Source organism: Lontra canadensis, unplaced genomic scaffold, assembly GCF_010015895.1.
Source record: "Lontra canadensis isolate GAN:19392208 unplaced genomic scaffold, GSC_riverotter_1.0 scaffold37, whole genome shotgun sequence".
In the NCBI taxonomy this organism is placed as follows: Eukaryota; Metazoa; Chordata; class Mammalia; order Carnivora; family Mustelidae; genus Lontra; species Lontra canadensis.
Window position 1 is genome coordinate 11,523,873 of NW_022631031.1, and position 19,087 is coordinate 11,542,959.

The window sequence follows — 19,087 nt, forward strand, 5'->3', positions numbered from 1 at the left end:
TGCAGCAGGATGAACAGGTATTGCCATGTTAGACATTTTTTTCTTTAGATATGTAACCTAAGGCTTCTATAATTTTAGCAACTATCTAGATAGCATGTAGCAAAGGTAAGCCTACAGATTCCAGAATCTGTCATCTTCCTACTTGCCATATAGTGTATAAAAATAACAACAACAACAACTTATATATCTCTTTGGAAGATCGCATTGCTGTCCTTACACGTATAGAAGAATAGTACCAATTTATGCAAAAATAGAATAGATGAGAGACAAGAGTTAATAAAGTGTCTGTCCACTTTCCTGGAATACTGGCCTGTAGTAAGAACATGCTTTCAGTTGAAGAGATGACAGGTTTTAGTTAAATATTTTAATGAAGCCCATTTTTATTGTTTTTGTTTTTTTCTGATATGTCTTCTTCTTACTCAAAATTTGTCTTTACCTTCAAAGAAAAATCCAGTGCCAGAAGATAAATCTATACTGGGCAATATTGCTTGTAATTATCATCACTATTAACATTATTGCCATGAAAAATGTTTCTCCAATTATATTTTAAGTGAGAGAGGCCATGTCTTTTTATATGTTCTTCATAAAACTGAAAATTTAGTACAGAAGAATCTTTTTGTTTAACACCAATAAAAGGACAGATAATTTTCTGGCCTGTGTGCCCCCTGTCCTCACAATGTATTTTGAGAGTGGTGTGCTTTTGAAAAGTCTGAGGCAGTAATCTCAGGTACCTCAGGATCTATGTGTGGATGCCTAAATATTTTGAGCAAAGTGCCTTCTTGATATTATTTATATTATGTTGTTTAATAAAATTCCAGTTTTTAACAAAACTGCCTTATCGACTGGTGATTTGGGCACCTTATGTAGAGAGCTGGTTTCTTTTTCTTTAATAATTATTCCCATCCCTAGTAAAGAGTGATTTCTTAAAGGAACTCATCTGATACAAATGCCTTAAATATTACCAGTAATTCAGGCGAATACAAGGATGTTTATAAAGGGGGTAATTCAAGCAGCTTTGAAACCACTATAAATGTATGAAAAATATGTATTTTCCCTTCTCCCTGAGTAAACTGCACAGAAACCAACATAAATGGTGCATAAAGCTTTCATGACTTAAGCCCTAGGCTACATATTTAAGTGGTCCCCACTGTATTCACATATAGACAGTGGCATCGTATATTAAGAATCACAATAATAGCAAAACAACTATAACATTATTAGCATGATTTTATTTTTATTTTTATGGCTTCCTGACCAGTTTGACAACTACCTACTGGCTTTTAGGAAATGTCTAAAATGTCAGTTATACATACTTTATGTTGGAGAAGATAGACAGCTTTAGTTTTACTCATGGGATCATCCACAGGAAGGCTTCTCAGAAAAAATTGGGGGGTCTCAAGTTACAATGAACATTCCATATACAGGCTTCCTTGTTATCAATTAACTCAACTTACTTCTTCATCAATTTTTTCCCCCTTCAGTCTTGATGGTTTTATGACCTAGACCCAGGCAATACCCTTAGGCGGTCCATGTGATAATTGACACATTTTCTAACACGGTGTAGTGATGCCCAAGTCACTGCTTTCAGGCCGTGACTTGAGCTTATTGGAGTCTGCAGCAGGGGCTCCTTTTATCCTCATACATCAGAATCCACTGACAGCTCTCCCATGCAGGGACCACGCAGATCTCTCCCCCAGGAAAATATATGCAAACACCTCCGGAACATTGTAATGGTTGCTAGGCATCACAATGGTGACATCTTTATGATAAACACAGTATGCAGAAGAAGGTCTAATAAAAGAATAACAAATTATTACATGCAAAGGGCAATTTTACAAGATTAAAGGGGATAATAAATTACTGCTAACATCAGAATACCATAGTACCTTTTAAGACATTTCACAGTGGAGACAAAATGAACCACCCTATAAAAACCCGGAGAATGTAGGAGAGAATAGCAAACTGCTTTTCTGCATTTTTGAAAGATAGTCATGATACTTGCCTTATAATATGGTGAGTTCAGCAAGTAATTATGGCAAAATAGGGTTATGCATGTAGTTCCTACTGAGATGTTTATTATTCTTTTTCATACAGCTATTGTATGTCCATTACTTGCAATCTGCATACTATTAACTTAACCAAAAACCCATAAGATTTTATTTCTAATACAATCTCAATATGTGAAATATTACATAGTAAATTCTAGGACTCAAATATATTTTATAATAATTAGTTAATATATGTTTTTAACAGGATAGTAGGAGTTTTGGTATTTCGTTAAAAGGCAATGAATCACTTCCCTTGATGATTTTGATCAGGTGTTCAAGAAATAAAAAGGAAACTATTTCTAGATTTTCATATTTAATTGACATTTCTCTTTCACTTTGAAAAACAGCCAGTGTTTCTTACTTTTTCTTGTCTGTACTTATATTACAAAGTGAGAGAAAAAAAATTCTGTTACTTGAACATTGGAGACATGACATTTGTAATATATAGAATTATTATTTTATTTTGTTACAAGAACAGGAGTTATTCAGACGTTTGCAGTGGTAAATCTAATCTAAGGTGGAGGGGATGAAGGAAGGGAAAGAGGGAGAAAGGGACGGAGAGAGTAGAGAGAAAGAAGACCTGAAAGGAAGGAAAGAAGGAAGAAAGGAAGGAAGGAAGGAAGGAAGGAAGGAAGGAAGCAGGGAATGGAAGTGAGTCATGAGATCTTCTAAATTGGACTACCTCCCCAAATACTTTTAGGGGCAATCTGGTGGCACAGTCCGTTAAGCATTGGACTCTTGGTTTCAGCTCAGCTCATGATATCAGGGTCCTGGGATCGAGCTCTGTATCAGGCTCTGTGCTCCGCTGTGAGTCTGCTTGTCTCCCTCACTCTCTGCCCTCCCCCTTACACCTCATGCATCCTCTCTTTCTCTCAAATAGATTAATTAAAAAATAAAATATTTTTAAATAGCTGCTTTAAGTTATGATTAAGTTATGATTCATTGGATAGAAATAATGCAGCCAACCTTTATTGGTGAGCTATTTGTTGCTGTTGTGGCTGAGCCATTGGACTCAGATTTGACCTAAGGACAAGTTGAAGTTAAAAAAAAAATGCATTGACATTCTTTTTATACTTTTTGTTACTGCTCATGAATACTTGAGATAAGGGGTGTATCCTATTCATCTTTTTCCCAGCACCTTAATAGCTCTTTCTACTGTGGCTGCCGTGTAGTGGTAACTCAGAAGTAGGGGAAAGTATACAGAATACAGCTTTCCAATAGCATCATACCTGAAGTGCTTTCTGAAAGGGGGTCCTCACCTGATCAGATTAATAAGTATTTCTTTTGACTGATCTTGAAATCTCCTTAAGGTGAGTTTGTAATTCCTGACAGTGCTTGTAGGTGGGAGAGGGAAATGGTTGAGTTATTACTGATAATTATTGGGTATAGTTTGGAGAAAAATTTGGGGAGGGAGACACTGAAGGGGGGCATTGAAGTTCCTCAAGAATTTATGCATCCTCCTCCTCACTGAGAGATACACAAAGAGAAAATGGAAGTTCAGTCAACTTGAATATTTAATGAATACAATTAGGTATCTGTCTGTGGGAGTCATTCATATTGTTTCTTTTTTTAAAATACGAATTGCTTTTTAAATTATCATGTAGAAAATGTTTTACTTATTCTTTCTTTGATGCTCTTCCGTGTTTATGTAGATCCAAGCTTCTGACCTATTCCAGAATACTTATTACATATTTGAAATTGTGACTATGAGACAACCACTAATTAAATTTATATTTAGCTATATCTTACCTCAGTTTTGCACATCTTTTTATGAGAGGGCTTCTGCACAGTGGGTAGTAGTGCATATTGTAAAGCCTATTTTCTGGGATTCTTTTTGAATACAAATAATTTTGACTCTTTTTCTTTTTAATTTTGAGACTTGGATGAGTTCATCTTTGGATGTCCCCGTTTCCTCATCTGTGAAAATGGGAATAATAATGGTTCATCTCAGGGGCTTTTTGTGAAGATTAAAAGCATTGATAACATTTAATTCACTTAAAACTGTGCCAGCTACTAAAACCTTCTATGTCCTACAAAGTCTCAAGAAAAAGATGGTATATTAGATAGAACTCTTGTCTTGACTTCAAATATGGCTTTTGTAAGCATTAATTTCAAAACTGGGGTCATCTAGGCTTAGGGGTATTTTAGCTAATGAAGACATTTCTATTTTTCTATGAATGAGAAAAAAAGCATATATACTCACAATGGTCTGTACTGATAAGGATAGTATTTTCTTTTGTTTATGCAGTTGTTGCTACTGTTGTAATACAATTCCACTTAAAAGTGTGTTGATTAGCTCTGACTGGTGAGGAACCAGCCAGCATGTATTAACAAAAAATGTAATGACATTAACATGCAATCAATTTTCATCTGGTAGATGAAACATTTTAACATATAAATTCATAAGGGAAAAATAGGAGTATTGATAGAAAAAAGTCAAGGGGAGCCACTGAGCTATCTTTTTATAAAAAAACGTAGTAGGAATTTTTGAAAGAGGAGGTTTTAGATTTCTACAACCTTATCCCATATGTTATATGTCTAATATGTGAGGAACTCATGAAGAGTAGTCCTTTTTAAGTGTTTGTTTGTCTATAATGTTTTGTAATTGGCTTCGAATTAAAAAAAAAAATTCTACTAACATCTGAATAAAAAAAACTGTCTTTTCAGCTTTTATTTCAAAAAGACATTCTATCCATTTTATAGTAATTAAATATAGCTATAATCCATGGATCAGTGAAAAAGATCAATTTTTAGGTGTATAGTAATTGTATCTTTACATATTATCATAGTAATACTAATATATCTTATTTATAGGGTCCACTATCTGAGAAGTTCAAAGTATTTTATGAATATTGTACCATTAATCCTATGTGACAAGCATGACTATTCCCAGCTCACAGATGAAGATGCAGCAGAGAGGCTGCCTAGTCAGCAAAAATTGTTCTGTCTTGTGAGAGAGAAATGTGTATCATATCCAAGACTTTTCTATGAAGAATGCCTTGGAGATTGATTTTCCTTTTGGAGGAATGCAGAACAGCCATAGACCAATAACAATTTTTGAAGTTCTTGGAGCTGTTAGTCTTCCTTGAAAAGCTGAAGCAACATCCGTGAATTTGTTAATGATGGGTTCTTACTCTTCTGAGTTAGTTATGAAGTAGACATCAATGGATCTTTCAGTAATCTTGCTTTCTTAAATGAGGGCATTTTTTTTTTTTCCTTAGAGATCTTGCTGCCTCAACTTCAAGTGATGGGCACAGGATCTTCCTTTGCTCTTTGGGTGGAAATTGAGGAAATTGGTAGGATACAGCTCACTGTGTGACCTTTTCGTTTTCATCTATGTTTCGCCTTTAACCTCTGATTTCCAGTTTAATTCAGTTTCATTATTTTTTTGGTTTTGTAAATTTTGGCTTTTTCTTAAATTTTTTATCTGGGGTCACTTTCTTGACCTTCATTCTTACATATTTTAGATCTTTATCGATAAATAAGGCTAAGCAGATGAAACTCTTCCTCCAAGAAATCATTGAGTAAATAAAAGAAAGAAACCTCTGTTGTAGAGCAAAGAAAGTATCAAGGACAAGGTATGAGTTCCTATTACTTTATAGACAGTTGGAATAGAACAACACTTTCAGTAATGTACAAAGAGGTAAAAACTTGAAAGCAATCCTTTTCTATAGAATTAAAAATCATGAGAATTCTGCTTAATATCAGTGTCTAGTGCTAATGAGTATGAATAAATACCATACTTATGGGAAGATAATTCTAGCTAAACTTTTTATTTAAAATTAGTAAATCTGACCTTGCATATTTTATTTATTTAGCTAAGATCCCTCGATAATTTTTTTCAGAATTAACTAATTTAAGACCATTAAGAAAAATAAATATCTTTTATTATGGCTGAATATTATTGAATTTTTAGAAATAATAAAAATAGTTCACAGATCCTCAGTATTACTTTAGAAGATAGTGTATTATTTTCCAATCTCTTCTTGGAATTTTGGTCTAAACTTACTATCTCTAGTTCTACACCTAGTTCTACTTGAATTACTTATCTCTTATTGTACTCTCTTAGCACTTGATACAGTTATGCCCTATGATGTAGGATTTAGTATTTTTCTCATACACAGCAACCACTATTTCTTACACTACCATATTGCATCTAATTCTAAGATGCTAGTGACTAAGGGATTTTTTTTTTTAAATTTTATATTGCACAACCCCCCCCCACAATCAGTAGTAATGCAATGCTTTCTTCTTAGAGTATTTTTTATATTTAATTTTTTTCATACTAAAGTAGGCATTTATTTTATCAGTTATTTTTGCACTTACATTAAAAACAAAATATGAAGAAAATAATTTAAGATACTTCTAAAACTTTTTAACCTTCAAAGTATTTCTTTTTTGTATTTGCTTTGGAACTGAGAATTGTTAGTGTCTGTGTTTTAACACTCAGTTGGGTCATTGGTACTGAGCTTTTAAGCCAGCTTTTTTAAAATAGTAAACTTTACTTTTTTAGAGAAGTTTTGTGTTCACACCAAATGGAAGTGGAGAGTTCAGAGGGTTCTCAGGCCCTACACATACACAAGCTCTCTCACTATTGATAGTCCACAGCACAGCAGTACATTTATTATTATCTGTGAACCTACATAGACACATCATTATTCTCCAAAGTTCATAGTTAAGATTAGGGTTCAAGGGGCACCTGGGTGGCTCAGTGGGTTGAACCTCTGCCTTCAGCTCAGATCATGATCTCAGGGTCCTGAGATCAAGCCACGCGTCGGGCTCTCTGCTCAGTGGGGAGACTGCTTCTCCCTCTCTCTCTGCCTGACTCTCTCCCTACTTGTGATCTCTCTGTCCAATAAATAAATCTTAAAAAAAAAAAAAAAAGATTAGGGCCCAATATAGGTGTTGCACTTTCTATGGATATTGACAAATGTAGCTACATATTTCCATCATTATAGTATCATACAGAGTATTTTCACTGTCCAAAAAATCCTCTGTTCTCTACCTGTTATTCCTCTCTCCCTACTAACTTATGGCACTCCCAGATCTTTTTACTGACTCCATTATTGCCTTTTGCACATTGTCATATGGTTGGAATCATACTTATGCCACCTTTTCAAATTGGCTTTTTCAGTTAATAACATGTTTTTTAGTTTCCTTTATGTGTTCTATACCTTGATAGCTCCATTTCTTTTTAGTACTGAATAATATTCTATTGTCAGGATGTTTCAGTTTATCTATCCATTCACCTCCTGGAGGATACCTTGGTTGTTTTCACATTTTGATAATTATGAATAAAGCTGATATAAATATCTGTGAGCAGGTTTTTGTGTGAACATAAATTTTCAACTCATTCACTTCAACTCTTTAGGTAAATACCAAAAAGTGTGATTGGTAGATAGTATGGTAAGAGAGTGTTTAGTTTTATAAGAAACTGTCAAATTATCTTACAGTGACTATACCATTTTGCATTTCTACCAGCAATGAGTGAGAGTTCATATTGCTCCACATCCTTGCTAGCATTCAGTGTTCTAGCTAGTGTTTTGGATTTTGGCCATTCTGCTGCATGCATAGTAGAATCTCACTGTTGTTTTAATTTGCAATTTCTTGATGACATTTGATGCTGAAAATATTTTCATATGTTTATTTGTCATCTTTCTATCTTCTTTGGTGATGTTAAATTCCCCTTCTTTTCTTATATATGAATTCAATACAATGAATTTCTCTTTATGAGCTGCTTTGCTGAATCCTATAAATTTTGATAAGTTATATTTTCATTTAGTTCAGAGTATTTATTAATATCACTTGAGATTTCTCCTTTGACCCATGTGGCATTTAGAAGTTTTCATTTTGATCTCTAAGTATTTAGGGATTTTCCAGCTATCTTTTTTCTTGTTGATTTCTAGTTTTATAACATTGTAGTGGAAAGCGTACACTGTATGATTTCTGTTTTTTTAAAGATTTTATTTATTTATCTGAGAGAGATACACAGAGATAGTGTCAGAGATAGCAAGATAGAGCATGAGCAGGGAGTAGGGGGAAAAGCAGGCTCCCCACTGAGCAGGGAGCTGGACCTCAGGGTTTGATCCCAGGGTCCTGGGATTGTGTCCTGAGCCAATGGAAGATGCATAACCGACTGAGCCACCCAGGTGCCCCTGATTTCTATTTTTTTTAAGACTTATTAAGGTGAATTTTAGGGCCAGAATGTGGTCTGTCTTGGGGAATGTCCCTTGTGAGCTTCAGAAGAATGTGTCATGTGCTGTTGTTGAGGTAGTCTATTGATGTAAATTATGTGCAGTTGATTGGTGGTGCTGCTGAGTTCTTGAACCAGCCTTTCAGTTATGAACTAAAGCTCAGAGATGGTCCTGACATACCTGATCTACCAACCTACCAAGCAACCATTTGATACCTAGGGATTAGATCAATACTCTGGTCTCAGATCTCATTTTAAGACTCTGACACCTACTCAGCACAAGTTTTGGTATTGATTACTTTTATAGTTGAATGTGATGAGTCAATCAAAACTGTTTAAAAACTGTCCAGACTTGGAAATGACAACATAGAGGAATATCCTTTCCAGCGCAGTGCTGAGAATTGTGTAGTAGACTCTTTAAGGATTATCTGATTATAGGAATGTGTGCTCATGTGTTTTTCTTTCTGTTATTTAGGGGATTATACAACTCTACTGAGGTAGATGTTTAGTAGTTTAAAAAGAATAAAAAAACAAGTGATTCTTAGTCATATAAACAAAAATGCATTTTGTCTGATAGAGATAAAACTGATTGAAAAGATGAATCTACTCATTTCATTTTATTGCTTTATAAGACACAAACCAATTTTGCATCCAATAGCAAATTTATTTCAGCATTCTAGATGGCTTACATGTATATGTTTTTTCTTCACATATTCTTCTGAACTGGTTTTGTATCTTGCTTTGGTTTCTTCATCAATTAAAGAATTTAATAAATCTTAGATGTGTATTCATTTTAAACTTGCATGTGAGGCATGATATTATGTTTTTGAAGATTACACCATTATGTATTTAAGTCATGATACCCTCCTGTGCCTCAGTGATTATAAGATACCACCCATTTTAAGATTTCAGAAATTTTAAAACGTAAATTTGTGCATCTTAAAATTGGCAAATATGATAATCACAGTCATATTAATTTTTCTTTCAAATATCTCTTGAAAATATCTTTCTCTTTAATTCCCACTACATTTGTGTGAGTTTTTTGCTTCATATCTGCATTTTATGCATAACTTTCTAACTTATTTCCTTTCCCTAAACTTCCATTCTCTCCATGCCATCATTCAGTATGTTGCCTGAATAATGATTCTAAACCCAAATACTTGTGGTACACTGCTGTTTCAAACCCTGAAATGATTTACTTCTTGGTATTGTATTCAGATTTTCACATTTTAAATCCTACATATCTTACTTCTAACTTCATCTTTTCTGTAATTAGTCTCAGATTGTCTGACCTTCTTAGAGGTCATGTACTGACAGTATTACTTTCTAGTTAGAGATTCCTCAAGGCTCTAGAAACTCATCAGTGTTTCATAACACTCAGCATATTACATACTTTTTCATCTATCTATTTGATTTGTATTTTTTTTTTTAAGATTTTATTTATTTATGAGAGAGAGAGAGAGAGCGAGCACAGGCAGACAGAATGGCAGGCAGAGGCAGAGGGAGAAGCAGGCTCCCTGCAGAGCAAGGAGCCCGATGTGGGACTCGATCCCAGGACGCCGGGATCATGACCTGAGCCGAAGGCAGCTGCTTAACCAACTGAGCCACCCAGGCGTCCCTTGATTTGTATTTTTAAAGGTAGCTTTCTCATAGAAGCTTCTGAATGGCTATCTTAAGTATTTCTTATGTATATTACCCTTTGGACAAAGAGTTTGCTGAATTCCAGGTCATTTATTCAGTGAGCCTAATTTAAATTTAACACTCGTGTTCAAAGACAGTTATTATATATATGTGTATTCTGAAGATGATTCCAAAATCAATTAAAATAATAACTGGATCTGCTACTTCTCATTCTATTTTGTACATCTAGAGTATAAATTAGGAACATTAAAAAAAGTTTTAGTGAACCACAGTAAAAATAAATTGAATTAGTACTTATTAGCATTTTAATTTGAACTTTTCTTATAGCCTAAACTTAGACATAGATACTGACATAGATGTAGATATAGTTATGTGTGTATGTTTAAAGGCTAGTGCATGCACAAAACATTCACTTTAGACGCTTAGTTTTTAGTGTTGGCAAAAAATGGAGTTTCTCACATTAAATGGAATCTGATTAAGTAAGGAATAAATTTTCTCACAAGTTTTTTAATGTAAAACATATTTATTGTAAATAGCTGAGAAACAACTCACAGAGAAGTTTTATTTGAAAATAAAATAATTTGGTTTTTCTATTATAAGGTTTTTCATTAGAAAAAATAGTTACATGAACAAGTCTTTTAATCAACACACTTGTTTCCTAGTCCCCTAGTTACTAAATTATCACAGTGGAAACACAAATGTCAGAAAAGCACGAGGGATGGTCATTGTTTTTATAGAAATATGAAGAAGTGTTTTGTTTGTAATCTGTAAAACATAAATATTTCATATCAGAATTCCATCTTGTAGATTTGGTCTTTTTTGAGCAGTTTCTGTGCCTATTTTTATTTATTTAACAATTCATAACCTATTTAACAAAAATTTAGTTAAAGCAGCCTATAGGTATATCATATTTTTTTCTTATTTTTCTTATGTTATATATGTAAGAAGGATTGGCTATATTTATTATAAACCTTAAGTTACTCATTTATTATAAATATTTAAGACACCTTGTACCTACTTTTAGAACTGATTTCATCCCGCTCTTCAACCACGATGTGTTTTCTGAGAAGAACACAAACAACAGCAAACAAATGAATAAACAAACAGCAAACAAACCAAAAAAAAATCAAAGGTTGCACATTGATAATGACTCAATTTCTTCTCGACTTAAAGCAGTCTCTTTCAGCTATCATTATCTCAGCCCGTCATGAATTTCTGCGCAGGCATGTCTTGATTTTTACCTTCAAGCTTCACCTTCCCTTTTGTCTGACAGCTACTGAAATTTTTAGTGAGTTTAAATATCATCTTGGTATAAGGAAGAGATGTGTAGTTCTTATGCTCATTTATTCGGAAGTTATTCGTAACTAGTCTGACCCCTGAAATTTCTTCACCAGTATCCGTTTAAATATGACTAGATCCGCCTGATCTTTTGGACATGGACTGGCACACAGTCTGCACTGGCACACACTGCAGCCCACAGTCTCAAGTCACGAGGCCCAGTTTTTCCCATTTTCTTGTCTAAAATGCAGGTTTCTTTTCACTGTGTCTGTATTGCTCCCGGGGCATTTGGGACTCCTTGGATTGCCTAGATCGGTGTTTTTGATGGTGGAAAAGCAATCTGGAATAAAATTGCTCAGCACAAATCAAGGCAACGGTACCAATTTGCGATGGTAGCTATTTTATCCTTACCACAGTGAACCAGTATTTTGTAAATGACTAGTTACAAATGCATGGGTAAAACCACCAATCAAAGTATAAGATAGACCACTGGATTTTGGTGTAATAGTGTATGGTTAAGAAACTACCACTTGTAGAGTGTTGGCATAGTACCTTAGAAAGATACTCATTATTATCTCAAAAAGTAATTTAGATACTCCTGTCATTTCCATATAAATGTCTGGGTATTCTTTAATGACTTTAACATATCATAAAAGATACATTGTTGACTGAAGAAGCAAATATGGGAAACTGGCTGTCTTCTATTATGCCAGAAATTAAGGAAGTTTAGAAAAATGTAAATCAAAATCTCTCTTACTATTTTTTGAAAATTATTTGTTTCATGTTAACATTAAAATTTTGTTTGAATTTCTAGTATAGTAAGTAGTAGATTTTAAATTTTAAATAGAGTAAATATTATGACTCTGTGTGCTTCTCAATAATTTGTAAAGTTATGGGGCGGTCATAAAATCAAAGAATTAAGAGAACCTCTGTTCTAAATACTACATATAAGCAGGGGACCTGAGGTGCTTCTCAAACTCATCTTGATTAGACTAGGACTTCTCTTAACTAATTTCTGCCATCTCAAGAGCACCATATTATTCTTGGAAGCAAAAAACTATACTTCCTCATTTAGGCTTTTCTATCAACCATCTCTCCCCAGCCCACATACGACTTCTTAATTTTCCCTCTTTCTCTTCAGAATGCAACCCTCCAGCTCCCTCCTCCATCCCAACAGATTACAAGTGTTTTCTCATTCTTTTCTATAAAGTCAAGTTTTGAGACAATTGCATAGTTGTTATATACTTTTAAGAATATAGCTGTAAAAGTTTATTTTGAAACGAAGAGTTCAGAAATGAAACAATGACTTTAACTATTCTAAATCATTTTGGTACTCTCTTTCCTGAGATAATAGATATCAGCCATGGGTCTTATTTTTCATGGCTAAAAGATTATAGGAGGAAAGTAAGTATATGCATAACTTTGTACGTGCATACATAAAAAATAAAGTAAGTTGGGAGATATGTCAAAACATTATTTCACTAAAATTGTTTTTTCACTGCATGGTGTGCCTTTTTAAATTCAGTCTTCCTATGGGCCATTTTCTCTGTGATAACAACATTCTAATCTCTTTTCTTTAGTAAAAAGTCTTCATTTATGAATTTTTAGATTAGGCACTATTATGGGATGAACTGTGTCTCTTTCCTCCACTTCCAAATTTATATGTTGGAGTTCTGAACCTGAGTATCTCAGTAGCTCAGAATGTGCCTTTAAAGAGGTAATTAAAATAAAATAAGATCATCAGTGTGGGACCTACTCCATTGTAACTGGTGTCTTTATAAAAAGAGAGATTAGGACAAAAATATGCAGAAAGGAAAGACCTTGTGAAGACAGAGGGAGAAGATGTCCATCTACAAGCCTAAGAGAGAGACCTGGAAGAAATCAACTATGATGACACCTTGATCTCCGACTTTTGGCCTCCAGAATTGTGGGAAGTACAAACCTAATTTGTTATCTTACATGTTCTTTAGGGTTGAGCTCAAATATTGTTTCTTGCAGGAATATTTTTCTCAAATCCTGGTTTATTTATATGTTTAGCTTATTTACTATGGCAACATGACATATTGGGCTTCATTCATCTCTCTATCATATCATTACCTCATGGGATTGAAAGTGATAATTCGCTTGATTTTATCAATCTTTACCAAAATATCCTTGATGGATGGCTCTATAGCTTACTCAACTTTGCATTATCAAGAAATTGTACCAGCACTAACCTGATGTAAATAATCAATAAATGTTTTCTTAAAAGGAAAGAATACATCTCTGGGCATGAGAAAGACATAGTGGTGGGGAAAATGTGAAATCTTTAAAATAGGTAAAAAGCTTACAGTTTATCTTTATGATGGAATAATTGATGTTCAGCAGACCCTTGGGGTTACCTAATTTTATAGAGACTGTTCTATCATTGGTTTTAACTGGTTTGTTTTGTAATTTTTAGAGGTAGAAGTTAAATTGTGTGGGGCAGATGGTGATATAGAATATTCCTGTTCATAAAGATGCAAGTGAATTTTTTCTGGTAGTAATGTAAAAATGTTTTTTTTTTTTTTTCTTTTCCCATCCTCCCTGCCCTAAAAGATGAATCCAAACATTGCATTTCAAGGCTCATTGGCTATTAAGCAATTGTTTATCTATCTGTAAGTTAATTTCAGGTTACTTGATTGTGTGTGTGTCTTCAGATTTATTTTGCACATGATTTAAAGTCTCATTTCTTCACTTATTAAAGAGTTAAAATTTTGAAATTCTTTTATTTTATAGCTGTATGTATTTACTCTAAAAAATTCTTTAATCATAGCATATTAATAGAAATCATCTCTATGAAATATTATCCAATCCAATTGAATAATTTTCTATCTGCCAATTTTCAAGCTTTAAAATTTATTAAGAAAATGAACTTTGTACTTTCTCACTAAACAACAACTAATAAGAGATGATTTAAAATTATATCCTTCCATCCTTCTTTCTCCTTTTTGAATTATATTAACTTTATTTAAAAGAGACTTTGGGCTGAATAGAATTACCTGGTCATCAGAGGGTATCTATAACTTTCTTTATTTGCTTTTGTTCTTTATAGTTTTCTTTATATATGAATTGAGTCATTTGAGTGACACACCTTCTTTAATTCATCATTTCTGTCATGTTGTTAGTGTACTGTTATCCTGAAATCTTGTTTTAGAATATTTTAATATTCTTTATAATATTTTGACAAGACTACATTTGGCCTAATTAGAAATGTGAAATCAGAAGGCATGACAGCAATACTCACACTTTACTTCAAATGAACTTATAGTCATTTCAAGCAGAGGTCAAAGAAATAAACTATAACTCATTAGCTGGGGGCTATGAGTGATCTCTTGGCCATACTGGAAATTGGCAGCCCCTTTGTTTTTTGTCCTTAAGGATTTTGAGTATTAAACTAATTGTTAAATATACCAAGTAGACTGTCAGTAAAATAACAGGCTCTGCTGATACGTATAGAATAAAAAATACTATCAGTTTCACAAAGGATCCCTTTTTGGTTAATATTTACAAGCAATCTCCATGTCAGTAACTTGTGACATACCACAGAGAAATCTCTAAAGTATAGATGGTCTGAACTTTTTTTGTTTTCTGTTATACAGAAAAGGCTTTAATGATATATCAAGCAATTATATAAAAAGATCCTTTTGGGGAGAGGATAAAAATACTCTACATATTTTATTTATGGTGAGTAATATGCCTGTTATTTGGAGCATATAATTAGCTGCCTTAATATAAGCATCATATCTACATATTAATATTTGAGCTAACCTTCTTTTTAAAAAGTATTGTTTTGGGCTAAGTTGGTTCCTGTGGAGCTAGGTGGACTGGGAGAGAGAGGTTTGTGGTAGATTATAATCTAAGGCTTTCTACAGTTCGTTCATGGAGGCTATCCCTCGTATCTACCTAGGATACACCAGCAGACATGCACCTTGCTTGGATTATGGTTGATCTATTCAGCTAAACAACCCCCCGGGGCATGTGGGTGGCTCAATGGGTTAGGCCTCTGCCTTCTGCTCAGGTCATGATCTCAGGGTCCTGGGATTGAGCCCCGCATCGGGATCTCTGCTCAGTGGGGAGCCTGCTTCCCCCCACCCCCCTGCCTGCCTCTCTGCCTATCTGTTATCTCTGTCTGTCAAATAAATAAATAAAATCTTAAAAAAAAATGAACAACCCCTCAACCACCTCTCACCAAAATATCTAGGGAGAGGAACACCCAACAGAAGAAAAATCAGAGACTGTGCCCTCTCCATCAGAACTATTGGATATAGACAAAAATAGTATGTTGGAAAGGGAATTCAGGGTAACAATTATCCAGGCAATGGCTAGGTTGGAGAAAACCATTAGTGACAACATAGACTCTTTAAGGGGGTAAGTGAGAGCCACCCAGGAAGAAATTAAAAATCCTATAGATGAGATCCAATCTAATCTACTCTGACAACTAGGGTAACTGATGCAGAAGACAGAATTAGTGATCTAGAGGACAAAATGATAGAGGAAAAGGATCAGGATAAGGCATGGAACAAACATCTTAGAAAACATGAAAACACAGTTAAGTAAATAAATGATGCCATGAAACATACCAACATCAGAATTATTGGGATGCCTGAGACAGTGGAAAACGACAGAAGACTAGGAGATATAGTTGAACAAATACTGGATGACAACTTTCCCAGTCTGGGGACTGGATCAAGCGTTTGTGTCCTGGAGGCAGAAAGAACACACACCAAGATCAACGAATCTAGAAAGACCTCAAGGCACTTAATTGTGAAACTCATGAGTCATAATTTTAGACAAAAGCTTCTGAGGGCAGCTAGGGGAAAGAGATTCCTTACGTACAGAGAAAGGTTCATCAGAATAAAGTCAGACCTGTCCACAGAAACCTGACAAGCCAGAAAGGGCTGGCAAGACATATTCAGGACACTAAATGAGAAGAACATGCAGCCAAGAATACTTTATCCAGCAAGGTTGACATTCAAAATGGATGGAGAAATAAAGAGCTTTGAAGACTGGCAAAGTTTAAGAGTATGTGACCACCAAGCTGGCACTACAAGAAATGCTAAGAGGGGTTCTATAAAAGAAGAAAGAACCTAATAGTGATATAGACCAGAAATTTACAGAGACAATCTATAGAAACAAGGACTTCATAGGCAACATGATGTCAATAAAAGTGTATCTTTCAATAATTACTCTCAATGTGAATGGCCTAAATGTGCCCATAAAATTGCACCGGGTTGCAGATTGGATAAAACAACAAGACCCATCCATATGCTGTCTACAAGAGACACATATGGAACCTAAAGATACATCCAGACTGAAAGTGAAGGGATGGAGAAGTATCCTTCATGTCAATGGGCCTCTAAAGAAAGCTGGGGTAGTGATTCTCATAACAGATAAATTAGATTTTAAACTAAAGACTACAGTCAGAGATAAAGAAGGACACTACATCATTCTTAAAGGGCCTATCCACCAAGAAGATCTAACAATTGTGAATATTTATGCCCCCAATAGGGGAGCAGCCAACTACATAAGCCAACTGTTGATCAAAATAAAAAGTCATATTGATATGAATACATTAGTAATAGGGGATCTAAACATGCCACTCTCAGTAATAGACATCTCATCCAAGCAGAAAATCAATAAAGAAACAAGAGCTTTGAATGACACATTGGACCAGATGGACCTCATAGATATATACAGAACATTCTACCCTAAAACAACAGAATACTCATTCTTCTCGAGCACACATGGAACTTTCTACAGAATAGACCACATACTATCACAAATCAGGGCTCAACCAATACCAAAAGGTTGAGATTATTCCCTGCTTATTCTCAGACCACGTTGCTTTGAAACTGGAACTCAACCACAAGAAAAAGTTTGGAAGGAATTCAAACACTTGGAAGCTAAAGACCAACCTGGTTAAGAATGTTTGGATCAACCAGGAAATCAAAGAATTACTTAAACAATTCATGGAAAGCAATGAGAATGAAGACACATGAGTCCAAAACATATGGGATATGGCAAAGGCAGTCCTAAGGGGGAAATACATAGCCATCCAAGCCTACTCAAAAAAATTGAAAAATCCAGAATACACTAGCTCTCTCTATACCTTAAAGAACTGGAAAACCAACAACAAATTAAGCCAACCCCACGCACAAGAAGGGAAATAATCAAGATCAGAGCAGAGATCAACGAGATAGAAACTAGAGATACAGTAGAATGCATCAATGAAACTAGAAGTTGGTTCTTCGAAAGAATCCATAAGATCAATAAACCACTGGCCAAACTAATCCAAAAGAAAAGAGAGAGGACCCAAATTAATAAAATTATGAACGAAAGGGGAGAGATCATGACTAACACCAAAGAAATAGAAACGATCATCAGAAAGTATTATCAACAGTTATATGCCAATAAGTTAAGCAACCTAGATGAAATGGATGCATTCCTGGAAACCTATAAACTTCCAAAACTGAAACAGGAAGAAATTGACAACCTGAATAGACCAACATCTAGTAATAAGATTGAAGCAGTGATCAAAAACCTCCCCAAAAACAAGAGCCCATGACCTGATGGATTCCCTGGAGAATTCAACCAAACATTCAAAGAAGAAATAATACCTATTCCCCTGAAGCTGTTTCAAAAAATTGAAGCAGAAGGAAAACTTCCAGATTCTTTTTATGAAACCAGTATTACCCTGATCCCCAAACCAGGCAAAGACCCCACCAAAAAGGAGAATTTCAGACCAATATCCCTGATGAATATGGATGCCAAGATGACCCTGCAATTGCACTACTGGGTATTTACCCCAAAGATACAGATGTAGTGAAAAGAAGGGCCATCTGTACCCCACTGTTTATAGCAGCAATGGCCACGGTTGCCAAACTGTGGAAAGAACCAAGATGCCCTTCAACAGATGAATGGATAAGGAAGATGTGGTTCATATACACTATGGAGTATTATGCCTCCATCAGAAAAGATGAATACCCAACTTTTGTAGCAACATGGACAGGACTGGAAGAGATTATGCTGAGTGAAATAAGTCAAGCAGAGAGAGTTAATTATCATATGATTTCACTTATTTGTGGAGCATAACAAATAGCATGGAGGACATGGGGAGTTAGGAGAAGGGAGTTGGGAGAAATTGGAAGGGGAGGGGAACAATGAGAGACTATGGACTCTGAAAAACAGTCTGAAGGGTTTGAAGAGGTGGGGGGGGTGGGAGGTTGGGGGAACCAGGTGGTGGGTATTAGAGAGGGCACGGATTGCATGGAGCACTGGGTGTGGTACAAAAAACAATGAATACTGTTATGCTGAAAATAAATTAAAAAATGATAAAAAAAAGAAAAAGATTCTCAACAAGATCCTAGCTAATTGGATCCAACAGTATTTTAAAAAGATTATCCACCATGACGAGGTGAGATTTATCCCTGGGATGCAAGGGTGGTTCAACACTCACAAATCAATCACTATGATAGAACAAATCAGTAAAAGAAGAGAGAAGAACCACATGATCCTTTCAATTGATGCAGAAAAAGCATTTGACAAGTTACAGCATCCATTCCTGATTAAAATGCTTCAAAGTATAGGGATAGAGGGAACAATCCTCAACTTCATAAAATCTATCTATGAAAAACCCACAGCGAATATCATCCTCAATGGGGAAAAGCTGACAGCCTTGCCTTTGAGATCAGGAACACGATAAAGATATCCACTTTTGCCACTGTTCAACATAGTACTAGAAGTCCTAGCAACAGCAATCAGACAACAAAAAAGAAATAAAAGGCACTGAAATTGTCAAAGAAGGAGTCAAACTCTCTCTCTTCACAGATGACATGATACTTTATATGGAAAACCCAAAAAACTCCACCCTCAATCTTCTAGAACTCATACATCAATTCAGTAATGT